This window comes from Canis lupus, chromosome 5 (assembly GCF_003254725.2).
Source record: "Canis lupus dingo isolate Sandy chromosome 5, ASM325472v2, whole genome shotgun sequence".
In the NCBI taxonomy this organism is placed as follows: domain Eukaryota; kingdom Metazoa; phylum Chordata; class Mammalia; order Carnivora; family Canidae; genus Canis; species Canis lupus.
The window spans coordinates 1,866,350-1,881,554 of NC_064247.1; the positions used below are offsets into that span (position 1 = coordinate 1,866,350).

At 50.6% G+C, this 15,205-nt stretch overlaps 1 protein-coding gene across 1 annotated transcript in view; it reads left to right on the plus strand.

Annotated features, from left to right (window-relative positions):
- OPCML (opioid binding protein/cell adhesion molecule like) overlaps positions 1–15,205 on the plus strand; it is a 1,085,315-nt gene that overhangs the window by 212,679 nt on the left and 857,431 nt on the right. The gene's annotated exons all lie outside the window — the stretch shown is intronic.

Sequence of the window (15,205 nt, forward strand, 5' to 3'; positions counted from 1 at the left end):
CTTCTCCGGGTTCCTTCCTGGCTACCTTTATAGCATGTCTGAGATATGATCAAGAATGAACAATGGGAAGCCAGGGGAACTATTTTCAAGTTCTAGAACTATCGTTCTCCCTGAGTGTGACTTTAGGCAAGCTGACCGATTATATGGAGTCCCAGGTCACTTACTTCAAAAAAGGAGGGAGAAGAAGAAGAAGAAGGAGAGGAGGGATCAAGAGGAGGAGGGAACATTGTTTTACCTACAATAAAAGGTTGCCATGAAAATCAAGAAATAGTATTTATGAAAGCCCTCTGTAAATTGTATAGAATTCTACAAAATCCACTTGTTTTTGCTAACCTCCTAATAAATATTTTCAGGAATCTTTGCTAGGATTTAGAGCCAGGCATATTTGGGGGGGAAAAAAAAAGACAGACCATGCTCTAGACAAATTGGGTGCCTCGTTATGCACTTACCAGGAGGAAAATGCTGCCATTCCTTGCTAAAAAGCCATTTGTCTTGCAAATTTCTATAATGAACAGATTTTGGAATAAATACCATGTAATCTGTGATGACAGTTCTCTCATTTCTTTTTTATTAGTTCAATCTTCTCAGCATCTGAACCACATAGCTACAGAACCTCCATAATCATTAAGGCAGCTGGGTCGTATGCATTTTTCCCCTTTTTTGGCACATAGCAGAGTCCCCAGCCAGTCTCTTGTTACTAGGCCCATGTTCCGGTAGCTAAATGCACCTGTATAAGAATGCCAGACCGGAAAAGAAAAACAGTGAGCTGTATGGCCTTTGCAATAATATGCCATTTTCCCCACTTGACCTTTACTTGGGTGTATTTAAAACTTGAATTTTGCTTGGAGCTTGTGGAGAACTTGAATTGCATTAAACAATAGATTATCTTAAAATAGATCATGTCTACTGAACATACGTCGTTGTGGTAAACTCTAACCCTTCTTTTCTTTGCCTCTTCTCTTTTGTCTTTCCCTAGGTAAGTGCTATTTGATTATTGTTTTGAGCTTCTTCAAGAGTCGGCTCAGAGGCCTGCCCAGTTCTCAGTCCTTTTGGAAGGAAGTCTTTGGCCAGTTGCTATTTATTCTGCTCAGTGGTTCCATTACATCTCTTGGCTCCTCCAGCACGGCTGGGCACATGGAGGTATGGCTGTTCACTGTTAATGGTTTTGCATCTGTTCGTGGTAAAATGAATGTGAGTGTTGGATTGGTGTCAATTATACAATTAAAAGAAATTGCTAAGAACCGAGTGCCAGAAGACAGTCATTTTATATCTGCCCATCAACCGATTGTATGGATTCTCATGAATTCTAGGTGAGTCTAACAATGAAAACAGTTTGGTGAAACAGCTAAGTGAACTATAACAATTTCGTTCCTTCCAAGGATTTCACACATAATTTTTGCCTCTTTTTAAAAGGAAAAAACATGTTTAAATATATTTTGCTTATATACCAGTTGGTACATGTCAGTCTGAGAAAAGTCAATTAATACCTTTATTCCCAGATGACGAAGTCCAGTATGCTTGGACAATCAAAAACATTAGGAAAATGCAAGTACAGAGAGATGGAGGAGTCAGTCCCAAGGGCTAGAATTGTGCATATACCTTATGTCTCTCACTTGGAGCACATTGAGTCATCGTCCCATAAAATTTGCTGCAGAGCTGTTCTATCAACTCTCGGATCAGAATCTGTAATGGAATTGCCGAGAGGACCATCAGATTCATGAATCTCACCCCACAGCACCCGAAGAGTGTCTTCTAATTCAGGAGGTTGTGGAAGTCGAAGGTGAGCTAAGTGACAATGACAGACATCTGTAGCAAGACCAAATCATGATGGTGTAATAAACAGTTAACTGCAGACCTCAATCTAAAACACAGATGGGATTCTAATGTAGTGGGAGTATTTCTACTAGAAATCTCCTCTGTCGGCTAAGTTGATGGAAACTTTAACCGGGTGTGGCTAAAGGAAATTTCTCATTCTGATTCAGGTGGAAGATGTACTCTTCCTTCATCAGTGTGGTTCTGTCATTCACTGATGCTTAACATACATCCTATCATAGTCTATGTTATTTCCTTTATTAGGCTAAATACATGGAGTATCCCTATCTTCTTGTTAAAAGATAATTTTCAGGAAAGGTAAAATGATGATTCACATACAGATAAAAAAATGAACAATATGTTTTTCAAACTGTTATGAATGGGGAAACCAGGCAATTGGCATACATGTTCCAAGAGAGAAGTCAAAGAAGTACAAATGTGTGGGGAATAAAGGAATATGGAAATCAATTTGCTGATGGACATGAAACTGGCTTTTTCCAAGGAAGGAAAAGAAGTTGTTTGAACCTGCACAAGACAGAACCTATTTCCATTTCGGCATACAGAATTGTTTTGCATAGCTATCAATTATCTATAATTTATATTGTTGTAAAATAGCTCAAAGGCAATGAAAGACTAGCATGAGAGCCAGTAGGGTGTGCTCTAAACAACGCGCCATTTTCCATCAGACACCCAGTCATCTCATTGGCTTGTTTTGAATTCTCTGACATACTCACAGTGTCAGTTTTAAAATAGGAAGTCACCATCTACCATATTTTCAGATTCCAATGATCTGTGTTCCTGTTTTTTTAAAGTTTATCTCTGTGCCAAGTGTGGGACTTCAGGTAGTACAGACTTCTTTTGATTCTGTAAACATTTATGCCTTAGTTTTCCAGAATGCCTGGTTTTACTGCTGTTATAAAAGAAGTTCTTGGCATTTCACTGAGAAAGTATAGATGCTTAAGAAATGTTTGTTCAATGAATGAAAACTCTAAGGCTCTGCATTAGCTAGATGGTCTTTATTCTTTGGTTATTTATTAAGTGGCATTATTAAAGTATCCCTCCGTTGGAAAAAGTTGGATTTGAAATCTTCTGTTTGCAGTACCTTTGCCCTTGAATACATTTTGTTCCTCTTAATTCATCTTCCTGAATGGGGTGGCATTTTGCAGATCTCATGTCTATTTCGTATCAGGGAGATTATGATATGGCTATAGCATAGATCTTCGTTTTTGATGGCTCTTTTTCAAATGTGGTTGTGCATCAAGATGTCTCATTCACCAATCTGAGGCCACTTCCCCAATGAGTACGAACCAGAGAGGAAAGAGGCAGCCCATGCTGAAGGGGAGGCAAAAGTGGGCATCGTGGAGGCATGGTAGGATGTCCCGTGGGGTAGCATTGTGATTTCAGCTCCTAATCTCATGCAGCAGGGGAGTCTGTGGGTCTGCTCTAGGCTGTGGGTGTGATTGCCTCCCAGCAGATGTGCGGGAGTTGTTGCTATGCATGCCCATTTGCCTCTGCAGAACTCTGCCTCACGCTGTTGTCACTGATGAAAATCCCTCTCAGTGGGCTAAGGCTATGGTGCCACATGGACCCACAGTGATGACTTTTTCAGGAGAGGCGGCGCTTCCTTCTACCAGTTCCCAGAAAATCATATCATTTTCACTGTTAGCAGCTCTTGCTGAGATTTCCCTGACTCCTCTCACATAGAAGATCCAGCTGTGCTGCTGAGAGAAGTGAAAGTGAAAGACCTGTTTCAGTATTTTTCTTCCTCATAAACCATCTGGATGGGTTTTTTTTTTTTTTTCCCTTCTGAGGTTCTTTTTTTAAGGGTATAAAGAGGAAGCTCCCAAAGAGAACAGACTCCTCAGCCAAGACTTCCCACTGATTTGATCAAACTCTGATGGGAACCTCTGTGCTACTGGATTTACTGTATAGATTCCTCTTAGAGTGCTCAAGATCAACCGCCATGAAATATCTCAGCCTCGAACTTTGATTTTTTGGAGTAAATTGGAAACAGAAATTTTGACTTGATTAAGGCAATAAAGATGGCCGTTGGTGCAACGGAGTCCAGAACTCCAATCTGTTAACTCTTTGTTATTTCTTTGATTCTCCACGGCATGTGTGATGTGAAGGGTAGAGTCTAAACGTTGAGTTTTTATTGTTCAGTGGCTGATTTTTACTGCCAGTTTCACGAAGGGCCCCTGGATCTCTACAAATTACCTATCAGACATATCCTCAGGATGAGGCTACCCATCAGCCTGAAATCTATTCACTTTTCCTAACGGCTCATGGGGTTCTGAGATAATCCTTCTTCTGGCTTTAACTCCTAAAGAACAGATGTGTTTTGTAAGTAAACAAACATATGATGTCACCCCCTAGGTGCCCACAGAAGTCACAGAAGGGATGTGTCTCCAGGACGATAGGAAGGGAGGTTAAAAGTAAAAGTGCAAAAGACCAAAGGCCTGGGGTGTGGGGACCTGTCTTTTGTGCAGGTTTGCATGGCCTGCTGTGTCCTCCCTTCCCCGTCCCCATTCACAAACTCTCCCTGGATCTAAACACGCCTGAGACTTCAAGGAGGACATCTGGCATATAGAGAGAGGCAGGGTTATCAGGGTGGCTGTGGCCTGGTGAGCTGTGCATATCTGTCTTCTCACCCTTCTTTACAGAGCAAACAGTCATTGGAGCACAAGTCTGAGTGACCATCCCCCTGTGACTTCTCTTCCTTTCCCTTTAGTTCTCTCAGGATGGTCTCATACCCCTCCTGCCCCATCCAGCAGTCCAGAGTAGAGCAGCCCCATGTGCGAATTTTCATTGCAGATTGATTTCTAGAATCATGATGCGACACCACAAGCAATATGCCAGGTGGAGGGGAGTGTGATCTAGCTTCCTTATATAACCCTCTGCAGCTCAGTCACCGAATGTCACTATTTCTCAAGTCCACATATTATCTCACTCTAGCAGATGCAATAAGGCAGAAATATGGGGTATTTGGAATGCACTTTATTAAGACATGTTTCGGAGCCAGTTGGAGGGGCAGCGGCTGGAAGCGTTAATCACACGTAGTAACCACTGGTACATGGACCTGCTTGCTGTTCTCCTCTGCCTTGGGGAGTGCAAACAGGGCGCCCAGACAGCGTCATTCTAACTCGAGTTATAATTAGGATTATGGCTCCTTTCTGGCATATGTATCTTCCTGTGTCTTTCTACTTATTGGGCAAACAACAAAATAATATTGCAGTGATCACAGCACAGGCGCTGCATTAGAGTGGAACAAAAGAGAGATTCCTGCAGGAGAGAAAAGGGCCATTTCTGGAACCTCTAGGAAATTTCCTGGGTGTTGGAAAGAATCTAAAAAGCCACGATCAAAAAAGCAATACTGCATCTATATCGCAACGAGCTTGTCTAGGGGCTGGAAACGGCAGTAGGACTCCTGGAGAAGAGAGCACTCTTTTTTCCCCTCCCTTTTGATTTAGGTTTTTGTGCTGCGAGGCGTTGTGGTGTTTTAATGGTCTGTTTTAAAGATGGAAAGGGCCCTTCTGTGTCAGCACATAAGCCTGTCCCGCCGGCACGGGGCTGTTTGATTACCGAGCTGGTTTGGGATAGATGGTATTTTTATAGCCCCTGCTCTGCTTCGCCGCCGCCCCATCAGGGCAGCTCCCCTACCGCCCGGCCTGATACACTGCGTGGGAGCCGTTCTCCTGGGTGACCCACCCGGCCGCCCTGGGACCTCGGGCCCAGCGAGCTGGCTCCTGGCGGCATCGGCCGCGGCAGGGATCAGGGATCGGGGAGTGTGGCACATGCGCCTGCCTACCAATGCGGCCTCAGCTCCCTGCAAGCACTTCAGGAGGGCGGCGGGTGGGGCACACGCAGGGGGTGTGCGTGGGTGTTGCTTGCTCCTAGCTTCTGAGTCGTGGCCACGGGGAAGCAGAAATCCTGCCCAGCTGCCCGAGGCCTCATGATCTCGGTCTTTGCCCCCAAACCAGGAGGGAGCTGGGGGCCGTGCGATGGTGGAGGAGGATGTGACTCGCCCCGTGGCCCCAGGGAAAGAGGGCAGAGATGAGGTGTGCAGAGGTGCAGAGGTGAGGAGGTGTGCAGATGCAGAGGTGCGCAGAGGTGCACAGGCGTGCAGAGGTGCAGAGGTGCGCGGAGGTGTGCAGAGGTGCACGGAGTTGCAGAGGTGTGGAGTTGCATGGAGGTGCAGAGGTGTGCAGAGGTGCAGAGGTGTAGAGGTGTGGAGGTGCAAGGCTCGGGCCGGCAGGAGGTGAGCCACATGGCCCGCCCTGCGGAAGGACAGGGACCGTGCCCACCGGGACACCTGATGGTGGTGCTCGACAGCCGGGGACCAGGTGGGGGCCCACACAGGCCCAGGGCAGCAGCTGGGGGGATGCTCCCTGCCGACCCGGGAAGCACCTGCCACAGGACCGCAGCCTGCGCCGGTTTGGCCTGCATCGTCTGCTCAATAGATGACCCTGGAGCCGTAGTTTTGGAGATGAGGAAGTGCTTCAGAGGGGGTCACAGGGAGGGGCACAGGGAGGGTCAGAGAGAGGGGCACATGGAGGGGCACAGGGAGGGTCAGAAAACAGGAACCTACTCACAGAAGAACAGTAGGCACCATGACAGCGCACATCCCAGTGCGGCTCATGAGCAGCAGGCCCCTACTGACCCGGGTTTCCATCTGAGCGCAGCGCTGACCCTGGGCCCCGACCGCCACCCTGACCCTGTGCCCCAAGCGCTGCCCCGACCATGGACCCCGACCCTGTACCCCGACCCTGCACCCCGAGCGCCGCCCCGACTGTGGATCCCGACTCCAGACCCCTTCCCTGAGCCCCGAGCCCCGCCCCAGGCATGGGCCTCCCCGCGGTGCGAGCAAGGCCGGGCTCCAGGCTGTGACATGACTTGTGCCTGTGAGGACTTGGGGCGAGGCTGGCGCCCAGGGGCCCCCACTGCTCCGTGGCCCGAGCCGTTCAGGGGACCCGTCGGGAAACACGCCTGTCACTGGAGGATTCCCGACGTCCTGAGGTTCCCGCGGCCCCAGGACAGAGCATGAGCAGCTGGTCGTTGTCCGCCTCCTGTGTGGCCCCAGGGAGCAGGACGGTGCACGAGTCTCCACCGATCCCTCCCCCCGCCGTGGGAATGGAAGCTCCTGGAAGGCCCTCCCCGCAGTCCTGGGCCATGGGGCTCCCTGGTGCCCCCCATGAGGCCGCGAGTCCTGGGGCCGGGACCTGGGAAGGGCCCCTGGGTGGGGGCGCGGGGGCCTCGTGTACCTCCTGCACCCAGCAGGGCTGCAGCTGCACCGCCACTGCTGGGCCCTCCCGGCCCAGCATAGCACGGGAAGCCGCTCACCCCGGTTCCCTGTGTTCCCCCACGAAGCCACAGGGCGCGGGGGGCCCAGGCCCTGGCATCAGCCCCCTGGACCGCTGGCAACATTTTTGGTGGACGCAGCTGCAACCCCAGGTTCCTGTTGCAGCCCAGGGTGTGACCCAGCACCCCGCCCACGGTGCCTGGCTCTCGGGGTCCCCCAAGGGGCTCAAGGAGGCCCCAACGCGGGACAGCCACCTACGGGGACCCCGGGAGGCTGTGGGCAGCAGGCTTTCCCGAGGGCTCCCGGGGGGGTGGGGGGCTTTCCAGGTGCAGCCCGGGTCCCTGGGATGGGTGAGTGCATCTCTCAGTAGCTTGGAAAGGGCAGGCTCTGGAAGCTGGGCCCCGGGGAGGGGCTCTGTGTTGGCCCCGGTCGCCCTGCAGCCTCCAGCCCCCGGCGGCCAGGCAGAGTGGCCGTGGGAGGCCGACCCACAGCCTGCGAGGACCTGGCCTCTTCACAGCACTCAGCAGCCCTGGAGGTTTGGAAGGACCACGGAGAGGAGGCAGCAATGAGAGCCTCGGCCGCTCGCCCCTTAACTGACTGTGCGACCTCAGTCGCCACCACAGGCGTCCCCCTTGAACCGTGGAGAGGGACTAGCAAGGACGGCTCCCCCACCGGCACTCAACTCATGGTAAAGACCTGTGGATAAATATCACCGAGCAGAACCGAATTAAATCGCCATCAAAATATAAAGGAGGGGCAGCCCGGGTGGCCCAGCGGTTTAGCGCCCCCTGCAGCCCGGGGTGTGATCCTGGGACCCAAGATCAAGTCCCACTTCAGGCTCCCTGCATGGGGACTGCTCCTCCCTCTGCCTGTGTCTCTGCTTTCTCTCTCTCTCTGTTTCTCATGAATAAATAAATAAAATCTTTAAAAATATATATAAAGAAGGAAACTAGAACCGTAAAGATTTGTCTCATCCCTCATGGGGAAGTTCTCTAAGTCAGTGTTTATCACCCAAAACAAACAAGTAGAATCAACTTAATCCATTATTGACGACGCCGTCATTTCAGCAGAAGCAAACAGCATCGGGGGCCACCCTGGTTCCCGGTGCCCTGGCTCATCCCCAGCGCCTTCGGAGCGTGGCCCGCGCCGGGGATGAGGCTGGTTAGTGGCTCCTGAAGCCCAGGAGTCAGGGGGAGGCCGGCACGGTGTCGGGCCTGCCTGTGGGAGCCGCGTCCTCTGGGTGCAGGACGCCTGCAGGCTGCGCAGGCCTCAGCCCCCACGGTCCCCCTCCGACGTCCCAAGGGAAGCGGTCGGGGAAGGCCGGGCGGGGGCGCAGGTTCGGCTCAGGGAGGCCCCGCCCCGTGGCTGGTGGTCAGGGCAGAGCCTCCCCTTTGGTGTCCCCGGGGACCTCCTGGGAGACTCGGACATCGAAGACAAAGGAGGGCCGTGGCGCTCAGGGCCCTTGTCACAGGATCCGGGGTTAAGTGGCCCCGCCAGAGCCTGGGAATCGGCGCCCTAGGAGTCTCCGGGTGAGGGCTGAGCTGCGGGGGAGAAGTGTGGGGCGGGGAGCCGTCTGCGGGGACACGGCCTGGCTGGGCCGCACAGCCTGGGTCACCCACGCACCTCCTCTAAGAGCTTGCCCCGAGAGGAGACCAGCGCTCGGGGGGCACGGCACTGAGGCGCTCGGAGGCTCGCAGGCCGTGGAGGCTGCCCCGTGCTCGGGAGAGGCGACAGCCGCTGGACTCGGGGTGTCCCGGCGGGAGCGCCCCGACTCGGCCATTTCCTGGCCTCTGAGCCTCACCAGCCCTAGGAAGCAAGAGTCTGGAGAGAGAACAGGAGCCCGGCCAGAGCCTTCCGGCACCTTCTGAGCACCCCCTTCCCACGGAGCCGTGGCCAGGGAAGAAGGCAGGGAGCAGAGCGTGGGGAAGCTGCTCCCCTGGCGCCCAGGACGCCGGCCGCCAGCAGAGGGAACTCACTCAGGAAAGGGCACGCGGCTTCCAGAAGTCAGCCCGACGGAAGGACGGCCTGCAGGCTGAACGCCTGTCCTGGAGGGCCCCTAACCTAGCGGAGGCCTCACCTCCTGCGCGGGGTGCAGCCTGAATCCCAGCCTGCCCGCGGGGCCCTGCACCACCGGTGGGTCCTTGGGGTGCCGGAGTCCGTTGCCTCTGCCCCCCGCACGCCGAGGCTGCCCCTGCGCCGCCTCCCACCACGTGTCCTGCAGACCCGCCGCCTTCTGCTCCCTTCCCCAGGGCCGCCCCCTGCCCTGGGGTCTGCTCGCTGTTCTCCCTCAGAAGGGCCCCGCTGGCCCTCCAGCCTACAGAGCCCCCTCGTCCCCCCGCCGGGTTACCTCAGCTCCCCGTGGGCACTCCGTCCCCGGGAAATCTCACTTCCAATTCTGTCCGCTTCTTTGTTGCTTTTCTTATTCGCCCTTCCGCCCGTCACTACAGCTATGCTGGCCAGCGTGGTGCCCACTAGCCTCACGTGGCTCTTGAACGCTCTTAGTATGGCTAGTGTCCATGCTGGAAAGGCAATATTCTGAATATGCTGAGTTAAGTAAACTATGGTAGAATAATTTCACTGCATATTTTTAAAAATTTTTTTATTTAATTTTATTTTTTTTCTAAGTAATCTCTGTGCAGCGTGAGGCTTGAACTCACAATCTCGAGATCAGGAGTTGCGTGCCCTACCCCTGAGCCAGCCAGGCGTTCTTCACTGTATCTTTTTTTTTTTTTTTTTTTTTTTTTGCTTTTTACTATGTGCTACTAGAATATTTTCAATCATATTTGTGGCAAAAAATTTTATATGTGGCTCATGTTCTATTTCTATTTCTATTGGATAGCTTTGGTCTATAGTATGAAATAAAATGTCAGCCGTTGCTCTTCACACTCTTTCTGCTTCTGTCTTATCTTATCCTTCCTTCGTCCTCATCCTCCAACCTCCTCCTCCTTCCAGGCAGTGACTTGGAGATAAAAAGAGGAATAAGACCTTGCCCCGAACCCATTATTTTTCAGAGAGACGTATTTTACTTTTTGCAAATCCTCTGAACTTCCTCTGCATTGTGCCTACACTAGAGTCGGTGCTCAACAGGAAGTTACTGGTCAGTTCATTCAAACAATTGTTATTTTATCAAAAATTATCAACCATGCTTTTATGTAGCTCTTTTAGAATTTATTTATTTATTTATTTATTTATTTATTTATTTATTTATTTTTAAAGATTATTTATTTATTTATTCACGAGAGACACAGAGCGAGAGAGAGAGGCAGAGACACAGGCAGAGGGAGAAGCAGGCTCCATGCAGGGAGCCCGACATGGGACTTGATCCCAGGTCTCCAGGAAGGCCGTGCTAAATGGCTGAGACACCCAGGCTGCCCAGCTCTTTTATAATTTAAATGGTCCCTTTTTTCATGGAGTTTACAGTCTTTCTCATTTATTTCATTTATAAATGCATTTATCTCCTCAACACCCTCAAGGTTAGGGAAGGGGTGGATAGGCTGATTTTATTGGTGGGCAATTGAATCATCCGGAGAACAAGTTAGCTGGTGCTGGGATCTGCTACAGACCCTTACATTACAATGCACTGCCTTGTTTAGTTGGTGGACAAAATATCCAATATTTGGAAACTAATCACTGAAAAGTCAAATGAAGGGGCACCTGGGTGGTTCAGTCGGTTGAGCATCTGCCTTTAGCTCAGGTCGTGGTCCTGGGGTCATGGGATCAGGCCCCACATCGGGCTCCTGACAGGCAGCCTGCTTCTTCTCCCTCTGTTCCCGCTGCTTGTGCTCTCTCTCTTGCTGTTTCTCCCTCTGTCAAATAAACAAAATCTTAAAAAAAAAAAAAGTCAAATGAAATGGAGATTGTCTTGGATACAGTATCTGGTTCTCAGGTTCCTTTGAGGATATGGATTTAGAAACCGGGTGCTTGGGGCAGGGCAGATATGCTCTTCAAGTAGATGAATATACCCATGTTTCCCTTCCTACCATCTCCCCCTCAGGGAAGCCTACCCTTTCCAGGCCCCCCACGTCCTTTCTCTGCCACGGAGTCCTGCGATACACTCATTTGGCAAATATATGTCTTGGGTGCTATTTATACTATGATTTTGAGCGGTCGGCATCTTTTGATCTGCTCTGCACAGGCAGTGCACAGGCAGTGCTGTGTTTCCCCAGTGAGGCAGTCAACTCCTACAGGGCGGGACCCTGCGGCACGCTGTCCACATCTTTGCACGCAGACCTGCACAGGTGCGGGGCCTGTGAGGGGTGAGACTGTGGCCTGGCAATAGGCTTATGTATATTAAGAGAGATTTGGGAAGTGGCATAATTTCATACACCTTCTGTAAGGAGTCAAATCCTTAGCCAACTATGCCAAAGTTTCTTAAAGTTTATAAATTGGATAAAATTAATTAGGCAAATAAAGGTAGGTTTGTGAAAAGTGGTTATCACAAATGGACCTGACTGAGCAGAAATAGCGCCCTCTCCTCTAGCTGACTCCCTTTAGCAGCTGAAGACTGCTCCTTTGATATGACCCTGCCTCTCCTGTCACTGTCCCTGTCCCTTCCTTCTGACTCTATTCCACAGGAAGCATTTTCACAGCTGACAGCAACTACAGTGCTCCTGTGTGATGAGGATCTCATGCTCACGAGTCTCCCAAGCCCTCCCTCCCTCCTTCAGATTGGTCCTCAAACTACTGGCACGGTGATATTTCTAAAGTTGCTCCAAGGTGTAGAAAGACATCAGTGGTCCCTCATGTCCTGCCTGTGTGAGGGGATACCCAGACAGTGCAAATGAGCACAGCTGACCCTGTGTCTTTCCTGCTGCCTGTCCGTCCTCCCCACACACCCCCTGCTCAGCCACAAACATCTCAGTTGGACAAACGCATCTCGCTTGACTTGCCTCTCTGACGTCAAACTCACTCTTCCATTTCCTAGATCCTCCTCTGGAACTCCCTCTTTATTCCACTCGTTGCTCATTACTTATTTTTCACGACTCCAGATAGAATTAGTTGCGCCACTCCTCGTGTTCTGACCCATCTGTTCACAGAGCTTCGAGCACATGAACTTACAGGTCACCGTGGTTCTCGCCTCCCTCCCCAGAGACTCCTCGCTCCCGGGGCAGGAGGCCTGCCTACTAGCTCCTGCTAGCTGTGCGCCAGCTCTGTGGCGGGTGTTTTACTCTTAATGTTTCACGTAAATCTTAAACTTATAGTGTCACATTATTATCCTTATTTTAGACACAATCAAACCAAAGCTCTGAGATTTTTGTCATTTCCCCAAATCATGAGTGAAGGTGGGATTTGAGTCCAGGTGTGTCTACACTAAAGCCAATGACTCTCACCCGGCGGTTGTTAGCTTTCCTAACTGGCAGTTGTCCGTCCGTGCCTCGCGTGATTCCCAGTGCACAGCTGGTAGTACATAGAACGACGGCTAATGAACGAGGACAGATTTCCAGGTCCTGTGGCCCTTGACGGGAGGTCTGACTCCCGACTTGTCCTGGTTCTGCTCTTGCTTGTCCTCTTCCCTCCTTCTGCTCCCCCCAACCCTGCCTCCATCTTGCTAAGCACGAGGGCCACTTTCCAGTGTGTTGTTTGTTCCGTTTGTCCTCTGGAGGCTACAACTACTCCCCCAGCCCTCAGTGCCGTCCCCCATACACCCCCTTTGCAGTCTGACATTTCCAGCATCTGTTGCCAGGACCCGCTGTGATCCCTGTGACACGTAGCTGTGTGTGGTGTGTGTGTGAGCGTGAGACAGCCGGAAGGGCCTCTGACAGGACATGCCGTCACTACGCCCGCCAGGACACTGGGGCGTAATGAGTTTGCCATTTGAAAGTCCTGCAGCACAGGTTCTGTTTGGTTCCCCCTCCCTCCTGGCCTCCCCTTGCCATTCGATGTTGATTGGCACAGACCAGGTTTTTCTCAGTGTAAGAACATAAAGACATGAAATATTTTCAGAACAGGAAAAGGCCACACAGCTCAATATATTGACCTCTCCTATTAATATTTCCAGTGATTTTTCGTTTTGGTAAAAGAGTTTTGCTGATTACTAATGGCAGGAGGCAAAGCAGTGAGAAGTTTCTTTTGACATTGACTTCTGGGGATGAGAAGGTAGGAAGGGTCTGCCCAAGTGTCAGGCCCGACTCCTCACTTCGGAGCTGAACATAAGCGCTCTGTGACGCCGGTGAGATTTCTCAGGGCCCCCAGGTATTTAGAGCTGAGCTCAGATCAGGACGGAATTCCTAAGGCAGGGGCATGATTCAGGGCGCTATCCCAAACCTCTGCCCCGAGCAAAATGAACCTCATCCATGGTAGCTTTGTCCTTTGAGAGTTTTATTATTTTTTTAATTTTTTTAAATTGGAGTTCAATTTGCCAACATATAGAATAACACCCAGTGCTCATCCCATCAAGTGCCACCTTCTGTGCCCATCACCCAATCACCCCCACCCCCCGCCCAGCTCCCTTTCCACCACCCCTAGTTCCTTTCCCAAAGCTAGGAGTCTCTCATGTTCTGTCTCCCTCCCTGATATTTCCCTCTCACTTTTAGTTTTAGAATGTATTGGGTGGAGCTACTTGAGGCCCGGGGCTCAGTGCTCTCCTTTGATCTATACTAAAGTTCAAAATCCCCTGTTCCCAGGAAGAGCTGGGATGATGACCTTATCTTTCTGTGTAGGGTGTCCCCCACCCCACACCTTCTGGGAGATGTCTGGGGAACTGGGACTAAGCCCCAGTAAGGGGGAGGGTCTACAGGAGAAATGAGCCCACCGTGGAATGGTCTTCTTCTGACAATTGCTCTACTGCGTCTGTGGAAACTCTTCAGCTACGAGGCTGGGATAGTCTTCCCTAATGCGTTAGAACAGGGCCCAAGATGTTTACGATAGGGAGTGGAATTTGGGGCGGCGGGCGGGGGGCAGGGCCTAACCCCTGCTCCCTCTATGCTCTTGATGAGAACCCTTGCTTTTTCACCCACTGCCGTTCTGATTAGCAGTGGATCCCTTGTCACAGGCATTCCTCACTCTCTTGAAATACTTGACACTCTCAGCACCGCATCACCGGCACATGAAGTGGTTCACGAATAATCTCGGAGGCCTCGTTGTTTTCATGCAGCGAGGCTGACAACGTAGCCAACAACCACCCCCTAAGGGCACCCCCCCCTTTCTCCTTCCTGAGATACAAATCCGTCCCTTACTACGTGCAAGGGACAGAGATTGCCGTTATGCCAACGTGGGTCTTGGAGCAACGGTTGGTCATCGGAGCAACTGCGAAGTGCTATTCTAGAGGAAGGCATAAACATCAGGGGATCTAATTTTGTCTGGGATGTAGTGGGAAGAGGGAGCCGAGTAGACTTCCCAAATGAAGTGCTCCTCCAAAGCCATCTGGTAATTCATATTTTAGCTGAGCTAACAAGATCTGTTAGTTCATTGAAGCCGCTCTCTCGCTTCCCACAGGTGAAGAGTGTTTTAGACCAGTTGCTGCTCAACAATCTTTTTTTCCTCCTGTAACATCAGATGAAATCTGTATTCTTTAAATCCCTGCCCTGGATACTCCTAAAATCATGCAAAGTCCTGAATATGCTATTTCTAAGAAGGGAAAAGAAGAGACTGGGAAAAAAGATGAAATTTAGTTGCAAGGCCTCAGTAAACGGAAAGACACCATGACGCACAGAGTGAGTGGTTCATAGGCAAATGCAGGCGCCCCAAACTGTTTGCCCAATTAAGTATAAACTCCCTGAAAACAGAGGCTGTAGTCTGTCTTTGTCCTGTGTCCCCAGTGCCCGTCGACTCCTGAGGGTCACTCAGTATACCTACCGTGTCACAACCCACTTCTTGTTCTGGTCTCTCCCTTCTAGTCCTGCCTTTTTTATTGCATCTGGATTGAGGGATGGCGAGAGTGTCTGGAGGAGAGGCAAAGGCGGGGACAATGCTCATCTGACTGCTGCTGTTCCCTCCAAAAAAAAAAAAAAAAAAAAAAAAAAAGAAAAGAAAAGAAAAGAAAAAGAAGCAGTTAACTCCTTATGAACCAGTATTGGCACAGATACCTTCGGCTTCTCCAAGTCTTGAGAGAAAAACCTAATTCAAAAAAACCTGGATTTCTTTTTCATTCTTTAT